Raw genomic sequence first — 13,626 nt, 5'->3', positions numbered from 1 at the left:
GCGCATGCGCAGAACCGATTTGGTGGTCAGTTTCAAAGAGTGACTCTCTGGGCACAAACGAATGGATAGTAAAACTGCAATGTTCGAGCTCTAACGACTCAGGTAAAACTTGAGACGTTATCTTTGATTCTATTTTTGTAATATTCATTAGGTTGAGGGGTTAACAATTTGGTACTTCATTAAACAAAGAAAATTACTCCATTAATTCTTCAAGTAGATTATTACCTCCTCATAAAGTTCAAGAACCTAAGAAATATCACGTGAGATATAAACTACTAAATTTTAACTAGAATCCACTTATTCTACAGATTCCTGCTGCTACTACAAATGGAGGACAGGCATCATTAGAGACTCATAAACCTCTAGCCCTTGCTGTAACTGGTTTACCGAAGAGAAACAGTCCAGTTGAACTTACAAAAGATTTACCAAAACCATCTACTACTCTGGCTGTTTCTATGAGCTCTAGTACCAGACCAGAAACTATTACAGCAAGAGTATTGCTGCAAAGACAACGATATCAACTGACTCCATTACTAGTAGTGAACCTCCTCAACAACAGTACACTAGATGGATGGATGATGTAGAGATAAATGATGGACAAATAGATGAGTAATGAGATTAAATAAATATTATATTATTTTTATTGTAGGAAACGCTGGACTTTAGCAGATTTTGATATTGGTAGACCTCTAGGAAGAGGTAAGATTCAACTGACAATTTCTCTATAGTATAAACACTTTAATTTAGGCACTTTTGGTAATGTTTATCTTGCTCGTGAGAAAAAAACAGATTTGTTGTTGCATTAAAAGTACTATTTAAATCTCAGCTACAAAAAGCATCAGTTGAACATCAATTAAGACGAGAAATTGAAATACAGCACACTTAAGGTAAAACCACACCCCTTTAATAACAGATTTTTTAACCCCTACTAGACATCCTCATATACTTCGTCTCTATGGTTACTTTTATGATGAGACTCGCGTGTACTTGATATTAGAATATGCACCACGAGGAGAACTGTATAAAGTGTTGCAAAAAGAAGGACGATTCAGTGAACAACAATCTGCAATAGTAGGAGGAGTTATGATAATTATTTTTAATATTATTTCTTTTAGTATATACGTCAACTTGCTGATGCTCTTCAATACTGCCATTCAAAGAAGGTTATTCATCGTGATATTAAACCAGAAAACCTATTAGTTAATTTAAAGGTATTTAATAAAATGTTGTCAATTTAGTTCTTATTTAAATAAAGGGTGATTTAAAAATTGCTGATTTTGGGTGGTCCGTTCATGCACCTTCATCTCGTTCGTTCAACATTATGTGGTACACTTGACTATCTTCCTCCAGAAATGGTTTGAAGAAAAAGTCCATGATGAAAAAGTAAAAATTATCTATTTGGTTCCTAACCAAATCATGTGTTTCATTTTAGGTGGATTTATGGAGTCTTGGTGTTCTGTGTTATGAGTTTTCTTGTTGGAAAACCTCCCTTTGAAACCATCACCAATACTCATGATACTTACAGGAAAATAGTTATGGTGGACTATAAATGTCCTTCATTTGTTTCAGCTGGAGCTAAAGATCTTATTTCAAAAGTAATGTAAACTTTTTTTAAAATTATAATTTTTAATTTTATTTTTTAGCTTCTTAAAAAGAATCCACACATCGTCTTCCGCTTGAAGAGGTTCTCAAACATCCATGGATTCTTGAAAATACAGAAAAGCGGAAATTATAAGGGACGTGGGCGTTGTTGTTGAAGCTCCGCCCAACATTTCATTCACGTTCTTGAATTTGTATTGTCTTCTATATAGACCTACCTGTTGAATGTATGTATTGCGTGTTTTACATTGTCTTAAATACAAACTGTACAAAATGTATATCCTACACTTATTGTATTGCTAAAGTATTTTCTTTCAAGTTTATTAGTAAAAGAACAAAAAAATAGAAATAGCTGTTGACATAATTTTTGCTCAAAACTATCAATTATTACAGATTATTCTAGGGTTGTGTACTTATTCCATCTCTAGAACTGATTGAATGGTGGTTATTACAGCTGGAAAATGCCTCCATTTTCATGTACTATAAATATAATTGATCTGTTCCTGTTAGGTAGCAATGTAGTCTGTGATCTATTGGTACCAGTTATGATAATATATTAGTTGATAATAACACTATTGTTTAAAGGTGTGATATTGATTAATAACACAAAGCATTATACAAAATGGAAGCAAAACCATTTATTTTCATTGTTAAACTGATATCTTTAGTTTGTGGTGGAGGTTTCATGATACCACGTGCTCTCAGATACCTCACAATAAAAGGACTGATGTCACAGTAACAGTTGCTCTGATTGGTAGTGTGATTTTATAAACAATATAAGAAACAGCAAATGTTGATGCTGTTTTGTATCTACTTGCATCAATATTGAAATACTTTAAGAAATTTTCCACATCCACTCCACTAAAAGGAAAAACGATATTAATGGGAAGGACAATACACCACACACTTAATTAGAATGTACACAATAAATTAGTTGAGTGGGTGATGTCTTCACTTACGATTTCACTATAAGGTAACAGGTACTTAATACACACAGTGACATCCCTGTGTGAAACAGGATTGCCACCAAGCCATATTCCCGAATAATTCTCTTCAAATTTCCACGACTCTCCTGTCTTTTCGATAGCTTCTTACTTTCACCTTCATCAGTACTGTACCAATGTACATATAGATTGGAATATGGCTGTAATGCTTGCTGATGACATGAAGGAAATATTGTAGGACTGAGACTCATATATCCATTCCTACATTGCCACTGTAGAATGGGACTGAGACTTCTTGCATTAACTCTGAAACATAATGCTCTACATTAAAATTATCAGTTGTTTTTATTTATTTAATAATACGTCATCAAACCTCAGTCTAATGACTCCAAAGCCCTTACTGTAGCAGCCATCTGCACATGAAGATAAATTTTATGGGCGTGGTCAATACCGCGCCTTCTTTGGCGGGAAATTGATAACTTTTTGCACGAGATGGAGGAGCTGAGAGGAGAATTGGAAAATTTTGGCATTGTCATAAAGCAAGAGAGTTTTTCTTGAAAATGTAAGAGTTTTAAATTTGTTTTTTTTTATTTCTTTTCAGTATGGGAAGTAGGTCAACGACATGTGTTGTCTGCAGAAGACTTAGCTGATGAATGGGTATCTTTTTCATGTTCTAATAATGAGTGTCAACTTAGTATCCCAAACATAGAGCGATTCACATCTCAGGTAACTGAATAGCCACACCCATTTCTATCTAGCTTTACCATTTAGATACGAAAAAAGGCTCAACAAACTCCATCTCGTAACACCACCTCTCGTTCACAAACCACACCCACTCAACGACACAATGATATATTATACACTAAAGAAAGTTTACATTTATTATTGTAAGTATTAATGACTTTCTATTTATTACTTTGTTTTTTTTCATAGTGACAAAATAACAAAGAAGAAGATGATGATGACCCAATTAATCTTATGAGTACTTATGGAGGACAACCATCAAAGCAAACAGTATGACTTCAATTATTTTATAATATAATTATGATGTCATTTATAGAGGGGCACTAAAAGGAGTGTAAATTCTCCTGTCACTCCAGTCTCCAAACTGAGGCACGTACCCAAAATTCCAAACTCAGACACCCAATCTCCTAATGATTCAATGTAGTATTACTTGGTTTTAATAATTATAGTACCTCTCATTAGAACTGATACACCACTACAAAATATGACCTTCGGCAAATAAGGAAAGGTTATATGTTCGTAATATGAATCTATTCTTGATAAATGGGTGGAGTCAACTAGTATAACACAAGTGGACATCTATAATGCAGAATCAGCATATACTCAAGTTCCTCGTCACATGTATCAGATACCATCACAAAAAAGAATGGGTAAGTTGATTCACATGAACTGTCACATGACCATTGCTATTGAAATTATAGTCCTAGTGAACCATTTGGAAGACTTAGGTCAAAGATATGTTAGTTTAATGACTGCCTGATCTTAGCAACATCAGTTCCCTAGCAACTGCTACCACGGTAACAAAGTTCAAATTCTTCAGTATTAGTTTTAATTATAGGAATCTTCGATATTTGTGGGTCGAATAGCATGTGAGGAGAAGGTCGTATTATCCTTCATCATGCATCTTGGAAGGGGTGGAGTCTTTTCAATCAAGTCTGAGACATAGATTAGCAAGAGTAATGCTCCATATTCCGGACACACTCCCCCCTTGTTCTCTGTTTCCTGGACAGGTAAATAATATATTGACATATTATAGTATCAACTGGCACTATAGTACTTTGTCTACTACTATTAATGTACATATCAATTTTGTCTCAAATTACAAAGCAATTTCTCAAATAAAAATACAAGTCCTTTCATGTTCTTTGTTAATGGTAATTATCACATCAGTCCATCATTACTACTAGATTATTACTTAGTACTAAATTATCCAGTCTTATTAGCTAATTACTTCACTTAATAAGGAGACTGTTAAAAATATAAATCCATACCAGGTTAGAACAAAACATCTGTATATTAATAAATGGTCATGTTATTGTGTGCATGTATTTACATACTATATACCTTATATGGATGTTTTACAACATATGGTAAGTTCTCGGTAATGTAGTGACATATGGTGTGATCTCAGTAATGTATTACATATGGTAACGTGTTTTTCAGTGAATTTCACTATGCCTTTGTTAACTAATATCAATGTACTATTTATTACAGGTGGTAGTTGTTGAGGGTACTCTAGATCATAGCCTATTTTAACCCCTACTAAATTTATGATGAGGTCAGAAGGTCATATATATATTAAATCTTACACATTATAATACAGGGTGCTATCCCTTTGTCACCCTCAAGAGAAGCTGGAATGAAAATAGGAGGTAAATTTCTCCCTTTCTTCACCCTCTCCCTCACTCCTCTGTCTAGGTTTATCGGGTATAATAGCTGCCGCCCATTCACAGTTACAGATAATTTATATATGAACACCACTCTATGATTTACTATCTATCGTATCAAATGAGAACCTCATATATTACTACTAGTAAGTAACTAATATCATTTATCTCATTAATTTCATCAAAAACCTTATAATATTGTTATAATTGAATTAATATCTCATCTTATCTATAGTTAGGACCTTTTATAGATATTGGCCACTCAGCAATAAAGGTTAGGAAGTTTAGTCAGAGCACATTATACATATTGAGATAGTGGGAAATAATATTGTTTGAGTTTGTATTAGTTGTGTTTGGTGACATAACTATGTTTCTTGAACAGGACCAAAGCTTTCATACAAGTTTTGAAGTTTTTTTTATAAGGAAATTCTTAAGCCAATATTTGACGAATGTCAAAGTAAATTAATTTTCAATACTTGGATTCTCTATCCATCCATCAATTGGTCCTTCCACTATCTATCTATCTCAACTACCCATTCTCCATTGGTTCACTATTGTATCAATCTATCTATCAACTACCCATTCTCATTATCCCTTTATATCCTTAGAGATCTAATACACGGTGTAGTAGTTCCCTCTCAAAAAGAACATATGTCATCCTGGATGGTTATACCTCAACCACCTTTCTCAATTACAGATGACAATGTAAGGATGTCATTTCAAAGAAATATTTGTCACTTCAAAGAAATATTATGCCATGTTTTGATGTAGTTATCAAATGTAGTGAACATTTTTGTTAGCGATCCTGCCACTCTTGTTACAAGGGTGTTAGGATTGGTATTTCCTCTACTGATAATCCTCTTTCATTTATCATCACGTACCATGTTTATTGGGTAAACACATCACCAATATTATAACAATTTAATTTAGTTATTGTTAAAGATCTAATGGAGACAGAATGACAAGACTAGTATCTCATATCCTCCATCAACAAAGGTAACTGCCCCTGTATTGGTAAGGTGGTAAAAGTTTTGAATTCAATTATTTTCCTCTTTGAAAAGTCCCTATTACATATAGAAATGAGACATTTGAAATCTGATACTTCAAATGTCATTAGACTATTATTAGTAGTGGTCAGTTTCATAGTAGAATTTAGTAGTATGTTAGGTGTACAGATTACTTTACCTTTGAGCTTTTTGTTACAATATATAGGGACTTTTTATTTGCTAGTCTCTAACATGACAATTGTTGATGCTAGAGTATAGTGTAGGAACCTGTCTATCTTTGAAAAATGTAACAATTATAAGATGACTGCATGATACTGAAAAGATCATGTTACTGTCATAAGACATTAAGAAATAGAGGCCATTGTCCAGCCCACACTATATTATAAGTTGGAAATGAGAAACTAAAGAGAAAATTGTCTCTACTGATCTCAAAATAACATTAATTAATGAGTGGGTGGTAATGGTCAGGCTCATTAAAGTCTTTGTAAGACATTAAAAAATAGAGGCTATTGTCCAGCCCACACTTATTAAAAGAGAAATATATCTCTACTGATTTCAAATACACTAATATGATGTTGGTAGCAATGGTCAGCCTCATTAAAGTCTTCTTGATATATACCTGTGTGTCAACCTTTCTGGTATGTATCCAGAGTTACATCAGGGTATTATCTGGTGTGTCAATCCAGGACTGGTTGCCTCAGGTTACCTGTTGTGGTGAGGAAGTTAAATGATTAGGTAAAGATCAATGATTATGTGATAACAATACTGTGATCACTTCCTCTATACATCTGTCACATGTTCACTTTACTCTCTCTTGTTATGTTTTATTTTCCTTTCAGTAGCTACTATCCTCTTTATCCTCCATTGTTCGGGAAGAAAACGGTTTACCAAGCTACTACTGATATTAAATCAAGCTCCACCCCTTATTTAGAACATCTTCCCGAAGTTAATTTAGATCTGTTATTAGCATATAATGAGGGACATGCTCTTTTACAGTTAAACCAGACATACTGGTTTGCCATCTGATCTGAAGCCATTTGTAAAGGTAATTATGACACACACTTCCATTGATCCATACATCCATTGGATAATTCCCCCCAAAATGGATTATACATTTGAAATTCAAAACCATTATAAAAGCATATCTGACACATACCTTTAAATTTATCTATCCATTACATAAACAATGAGATTATGAATTTAAAGGATTATGTGGAGGTGGTCCATTCCAACTAGGAAATGGATGCATGCGGAAAGGGAAGATAGATTATGGACAGATGGAGATGATAAACTCATTTTTATGAGCTGACTGGTGTGTGATCACAAACAAAACCACACACCATTTATGGAACATAATAATTGTCCACTAATGCCATTTTCATTTTTTCTTTTTTCCCTAACAAAGGTGATAGATGGTTGCGTATGTATTAATCCGGACACATTACAAAAAGGCAGGTGGAGGAACATTCACAGATTTACTATTCCAGGAATAATTGCTCCGGGAGATATTTCTGTAGGAATACAAACCAAAGGGATTATAACAATTTAATAATTAAGATGTACACACAATACGTCATTATCACAAATAATTAGATTAAACCGACGTTCACTTATATAAATACTGTGGTGCGCTACTGACTCGTGCATAAGATTGCCTGCTTGCTATAATCTATAGTTTGTTTAGTGCTGAATGCACTATATTTTGAAAGTTTGTCTGTTTAACAGTGTGAAAGACCTAGTTTCAGCGTGAGTGAGAGAACATTTTAAAGACACATACCGCCGAGAAAAATGTCGTGTCATTCTAAACGTCTCTACGATGCTCTCCCTGCGAACTTACCTAGTCCGCCGCTTGGATGGTGTTGATCAAGATTTACCCAAGTAGACAAGAAAGCTAACGGCTCTGATCTTTTAGATAGGGTAGAGAAAAGTTTACTAAGTAAACAGAAGATAGATCGCAAGGAATAGTGTGTGCATAATAAATTGCTTTAGGCTACAGACTACAAGGAGGCAATTGTAAATATTCATGCATACCTCCAGCCATTATGGTTATAGAAGTAGTAAATAACTTCTGCAGGAGACAAAACTATCTTTATATTTTTGGTTTTCTTACAGGCGTGTAAATCTCTGGGTACTACTGGAGAAAGACTACTTTGGGTTGCAGTACAAAGACAAAAATGGGAGACCATTTGTGGATAAAATTTCGTAACCCACTTCAAGAACAGCGCCTCAAAATAGCCTTCGACCGACTGTTGAAATGCGAGTGAAGTACTTTGTTGCTCCTCAGAAGTTGATTCCAACCAATTACAAGGTGAGAGAGTAGAGTATGATATTATAATAATGTATGCATGATAAAAACTCAAAGCTCAGTGCTGATATAAAAAGAGGCCTGTTTTTTGTTTTGGCTACTCTGCAGCAAGATCTTAATCTCATCAAAGAAATGGGATGATCTATTGTTGTGACATATGTAGACGCAGTAAACACTAATGACAAGGTGTTTAGTATTCCATAATTAATAAACCTTTTTAAGAAATGCACTCTGGGTCTGGTGGTACTAACCACTCCTCAAGAAGCCTTAACTTGCAGACAACACTTCTAATATCACGATAGCCCACAAAACAACTTGTTTTTCAAAGAGCTGTTTTCTTGTCATTTAACTTCCAATGATCCATGCTAATATGACTTGTACTATTACGTAAGCATTCATTCTCATTACTCTGTTGTCAAAGCAAGCTAATGACATGAAAAAATATAAGACAATCTGTTATTACTTCACAGGTGGTAGTTAGTTTAATGAAAAATTAAAAATATATCTCCAAGAGTAACAAAACACATAACTATGTAGCCAGCCAAGATCATGTGACCTTCTTTGCCTGAGTTTAGTAATCTTTTATTTCCACAGAAGCCTTTTTAATAACAGTTATGATTTGATCATCCTCCTCCGATACAATCAGACCTTTGTTCACAGTATCTTATTTTTACATAGGATTCACTTTTAAGCACTTGCGTAAAGAACTCATCTAGGCGATTGAAGGTCAATAGTGCAAAAGAGCTCGACTAACAGCTCTTATGGCTCAGATTGATAAAGGGGATTACCATAGCAACTTTCAATATCGTCACAAAAGTGCCATGCAGTGCTCTGACATGGAAAAATTATGAAACTCGCATACGCCGTGAACATTATAAGCTAATCAGTACACCACCAGAGGTGGCTATTGAGAAGTTTCTAAATGGAAGAGCTGCTACGTTGGAGCATTAGATGTATGGAGATGTATCAAGTTGTCGATGGCAATCGTGATATAAAATGATAGTAGCTGTTGGACCAGAGTGTATTCTAGTCTTGTCATCACAGAGGACGTTTTGCACAGGTAGGTGTCAAAAAACAAATTGTGTAATTGGTTATTTTACTAACATAATGACTCCTTGCTGGTCTTAGTCAGCAAGAAGACCCATTAGACATTGCAATGTATTATGGCTAGTCACAGTCTTACTAGATATTTTAATGTATGGAATGTTTGCATGATTGAACTAGGTAACAGACTTACTCTAAATGACCATCTGGTAAATTCACTCTCTCCCATCTGTAAATTCACATCTCTCAGAAATAACTTACCATGACTTTATGATATTCATTGATCAATAATATGAGAATGTTTTGACCTGCAGTTGTTACAACAAGAATAAATATTTGTATCTCTAGGCACTTTTAATGGGTTATACGGTGTCTAAAAGATGAAAGGCATATAAAGAGGAGTAATACTATAAAACCACAATCCTACTTACTATGTATTGGTTTCTGTTGTCATAGTCTATCAGCAGCAGCCAGCTTCTGCTTACTTAATAGGAAGCCTTATTAAAAAACTGCACTAACCTGCATTGTCAAGCCAACCAAGTTAAAAGCATATCCTGCTGACACCTCAATGGTCCTTCATAACAGTGTCAGACAAATCTTTTTACAAAGAGTTTGTTACTTAGTAAGACAGCTTCAAGTTGATGTAGTATAACTTTGTCAAGACAGACTGGACAGTAAGTAGGAGTGTGGTTTGCCTCAATTTGTCTAAAACAGCATGCTAGTGAACCACAATGGTCATTAGTACAATTACGCTTACTAATGTTTTTAAATTTGTACTTCCCTGACACAATCATCATGTTCTCTCTTTTATCTCACTAGATACAACTTCTCTGCTATTCATTATACAGCATTTCATGCTAGAAAGTTTACTGTCTGGTTCAACCTGAAGATGACTCCAGACCTGTGCAATTAGAATTTGAATTAAAAAGTCGTGCAGCTGCACAAGCTCTGTATCGCTCTGTCACTGAGTTTCATACCTTTTTTTCAACAAGACAAGATCACTGGTGTTGTGAAAAATGCTGGCTATTGTAAATCCATTATTGGATCTTTTAAAAGGACAATCTCCTGATCGCTTTACTTTGATGTGGTACGGACACATCGTGAAGTTGTAGATCATCTATGGCCCATCCTTATCCAAACTCCGTCAATCCTCTAGACACGCCCTCCTCCTCTTCCTCCTGCTGGATTTCCCACAACTAGTATGATGTCCATTGCATCCCAACGTTCTACTCGTAGTCTTCCTAGTCACAACCCTCATTCAACAAGACTTCAAAATTCATGCAACGTAGCATTTCTACCGATAATGCATTCCGTAGAGGACACTTACCCCCACCTCCTCCACCATTTAATCCCACTGATACTCCTATCCATCCGTCCCTCACCTACCAGTAGAACGAGTGGCAGAACCAACTTTGGATTAGTCACCCCTGTATCCAGCAGTAGTGTCAGGAGAATAACAGAACCAACATTACGACCACCTCAATCACCTTTCAATCCATATGCCAGCAGTATTGATTATAACACTGACTCAGATGATCAAAGTAGTACCTACATCAGTGGAGGAGAATCAGATACATATGTGTGCATGAGAAGTACCAGTGGCTACATCAGGACTGGTTCTGATTCCTATACTGGGGTCTGATACCTATGCTGGGGCTGGGTCTGATACATATGCAGGAGCAGGTTCTGATACTTATGCTGGGGCTGGATCTGATACCTATATTAATAGTGGAACATCTGACATCAGCTCTAGCAGTCTCGATCAACCTCCATCACCTCCTCCAGTATATTTCAGAAATTGACCCTAATCAAGATATACCTTCACCACCACCTCGTCCTTTCGCTCTAAACCCCCAAAACTTCACTATGACAGGAATCCTACAAAATGGCAGTGGTGACATGTCACACGAACACAGCATCTTTAATTTCGATACCACAGAAGTTTTAAGTCGTACAAGAGAACTAGAAAACTGAATTACAACGACTTAGGTCAGCAATGACTTGTCGTATTTGTAGGACGCAGCCGTTGGGAGCAACATTCTGTCCTTGTGGTCATACAGTCTGTTGTTACAATTGTGCTATGAGGGTAAAGACAAGTTGGCAATGTGATGAACCTATAGAGAATGTTCAAAAAATGTTATTAGCATAATTATAACTTTTATACTGTTATGTGCATGTTATATATACTACAATATACTAACTTACTGATTCATCAGTTGTTATTTCTCGCTTTTTGAGTTTGATAAACTTCTAATTTCATCTTCTCTGATATATGATTTTTCTCTAAAATAACTTATTAACTCAAATACTAATTTCTATCAGATTTTTTTAAAATAATTGTAATTTCTTCTAAATCAAGTGGACATTTCTAAAATCTAATTACTCTATTATATTTTTTAAAGTTATCAGTTAAAAAAATTATAACAAAAACAAAAAAAAAAAGCATCAATCAATTCAGAAAATACAACAAGGAAAGAGAAGAAGCAAATAACTACACACTATAAACCCAATATTATACAATTGTTTTTTGACAAACAGCTAATATATATATAACTTCTATTGTTGTAGGAATACTATAGGACATTGAGCTATTAATTTACAATTTCACTACTAAATTGAAGAATTGAAAAAACAGTATTCAAGCTAAATGAACAAGACAACTAGTTGCCTAGCAACCACCAAATCACATATCAACGACTGTGTATGGTATCTACCTGTCGATTAAAAAAACAGATATGGCACACGATGGCCTGGGGTGGAAAACTTGATCAGGAGAAAACCGGTTTTACGTAATTGTCGTCAAACCTTAGCCATCCACCCGACGGTTGGATGGTAGGTATCACATGTGTAATGGGCCACCATTGGGTGTATCACCATTATGATAAACAACTAAAAAGAGAGAGAGATAGGGACAAAGAGAAATGAGTTACTAGGAAGATTCCTTAATTTGTTATAATTTAATAGCAATTATAATTGTAGTAATAGATACAAACTACTAACAAATAGAGCTTTTAAAGAATTACATGTAAATGTACATGTACATGTAATTTACGGTGTAAGATGAACCTATAACAATAGATGTACATGTAAACATAAGCTGGTACATGTACATGTATCAAGATAAATAGATAAACAACACATTGCTAAAAATGGTCATTACATTAACTTCTAATGTGTACACAACATCCTATAGTCTAAAAGACACAACAGTAGTTAGTCAAAGGGCCAAAGCGTCATTCGATACGATAATGCTGATGTTATAATGAGGGACGTCTGATCACGGGAAACATCAAGGTAACTCCCAAAGAAAGGCTTCGTAGCTAATATACTTAACAATAGGTGAATTGCCAAATACCTTTTTAGTCAAATAATAACAGCTAATGGCTTTATGATGCGAAAACTTATATCTGTTAACCACAAGACCACAAGAATGTCTTCAGTACATAAGTCACACTGAAAGATCTTATTTCCTTTATAGAAACACTAACTCCTTTTAAGTGTAATATAGTCATTACATGATAGGGATATTGAAGATTCACCTCATACTTCTGACCACTGTTATGTCCTCACTGCACTGATCTCAATCATAAATACCACATACAATAACAGTCAAATAAATACACATACATGTACATGTATATCATACATGTACATGTATGTATATCCTGGCACATATATATATTATAGCCAGCTTAAGTCTAAGTTCAGATCAAGCATGCGTAACAATAAACAAACGACATTAACACAATTGTAATTTAGTTTTAATAATAACCTAATCATCAATATGGTGATCTCAGGCAAGGGTGTGTCTAGAGACAAATTACTCGTCATAGTAACCTAGTTCTGTTCTCATAGGAATGACATAAGGATATATAGTACTGAGAATTTTAACAGAACATCAAAGGCAGTACTATATTTACAAGACCACTGTTAAATAAACATTTCTTCCTACAATGACTTACAGGTGGAGCTAGAAATTTGAGCAAACCAGACATTAAAAATATATTGTTGTTTAGCCAATTTTATTGTAGCCATTATTGTACTAGTGATTATAGTAACATTATTTTTGTCATTAAATTACTACAGAACATATGATCCATTAATAAAATATCAAGTCATTCCAGTAATACATTAAAAAACACTGAATATAAATATAACTGATACTCCAGTATATATAACTATCACAACATCAACTGGTCTAGTACACACTACACTAATATTACATTTTGTTGAAACTCTCTATTGCCACCAATTAATCCAGGTGTGATATTATAACCATCATCACCACTTTCAATATAACTTATCAAGAGAAAGAG

The 13,626-nt window shown here is 34.6% G+C and overlaps 1 pseudogene; it reads left to right on the top strand.

Annotated features, from left to right (window-relative positions):
* Positions 1 to 4: 4 nt before the first annotated feature.
* LOC121374674 lies at positions 5 to 10,223 on the top strand (annotated as a pseudogene).
* The last annotated feature ends 3,403 nt before the right edge of the window (positions 10,224 to 13,626 follow it).

The sequence above is a fragment of the Gigantopelta aegis genome, chromosome 6, assembly GCF_016097555.1.
Source record: "Gigantopelta aegis isolate Gae_Host chromosome 6, Gae_host_genome, whole genome shotgun sequence".
NCBI classification, from domain to species: domain Eukaryota; kingdom Metazoa; phylum Mollusca; class Gastropoda; order Neomphalida; family Peltospiridae; genus Gigantopelta; species Gigantopelta aegis.
Note: the sequence above shows the minus strand (reverse complement) of the source record. Positions and strands in the feature narration are given on the sequence as shown.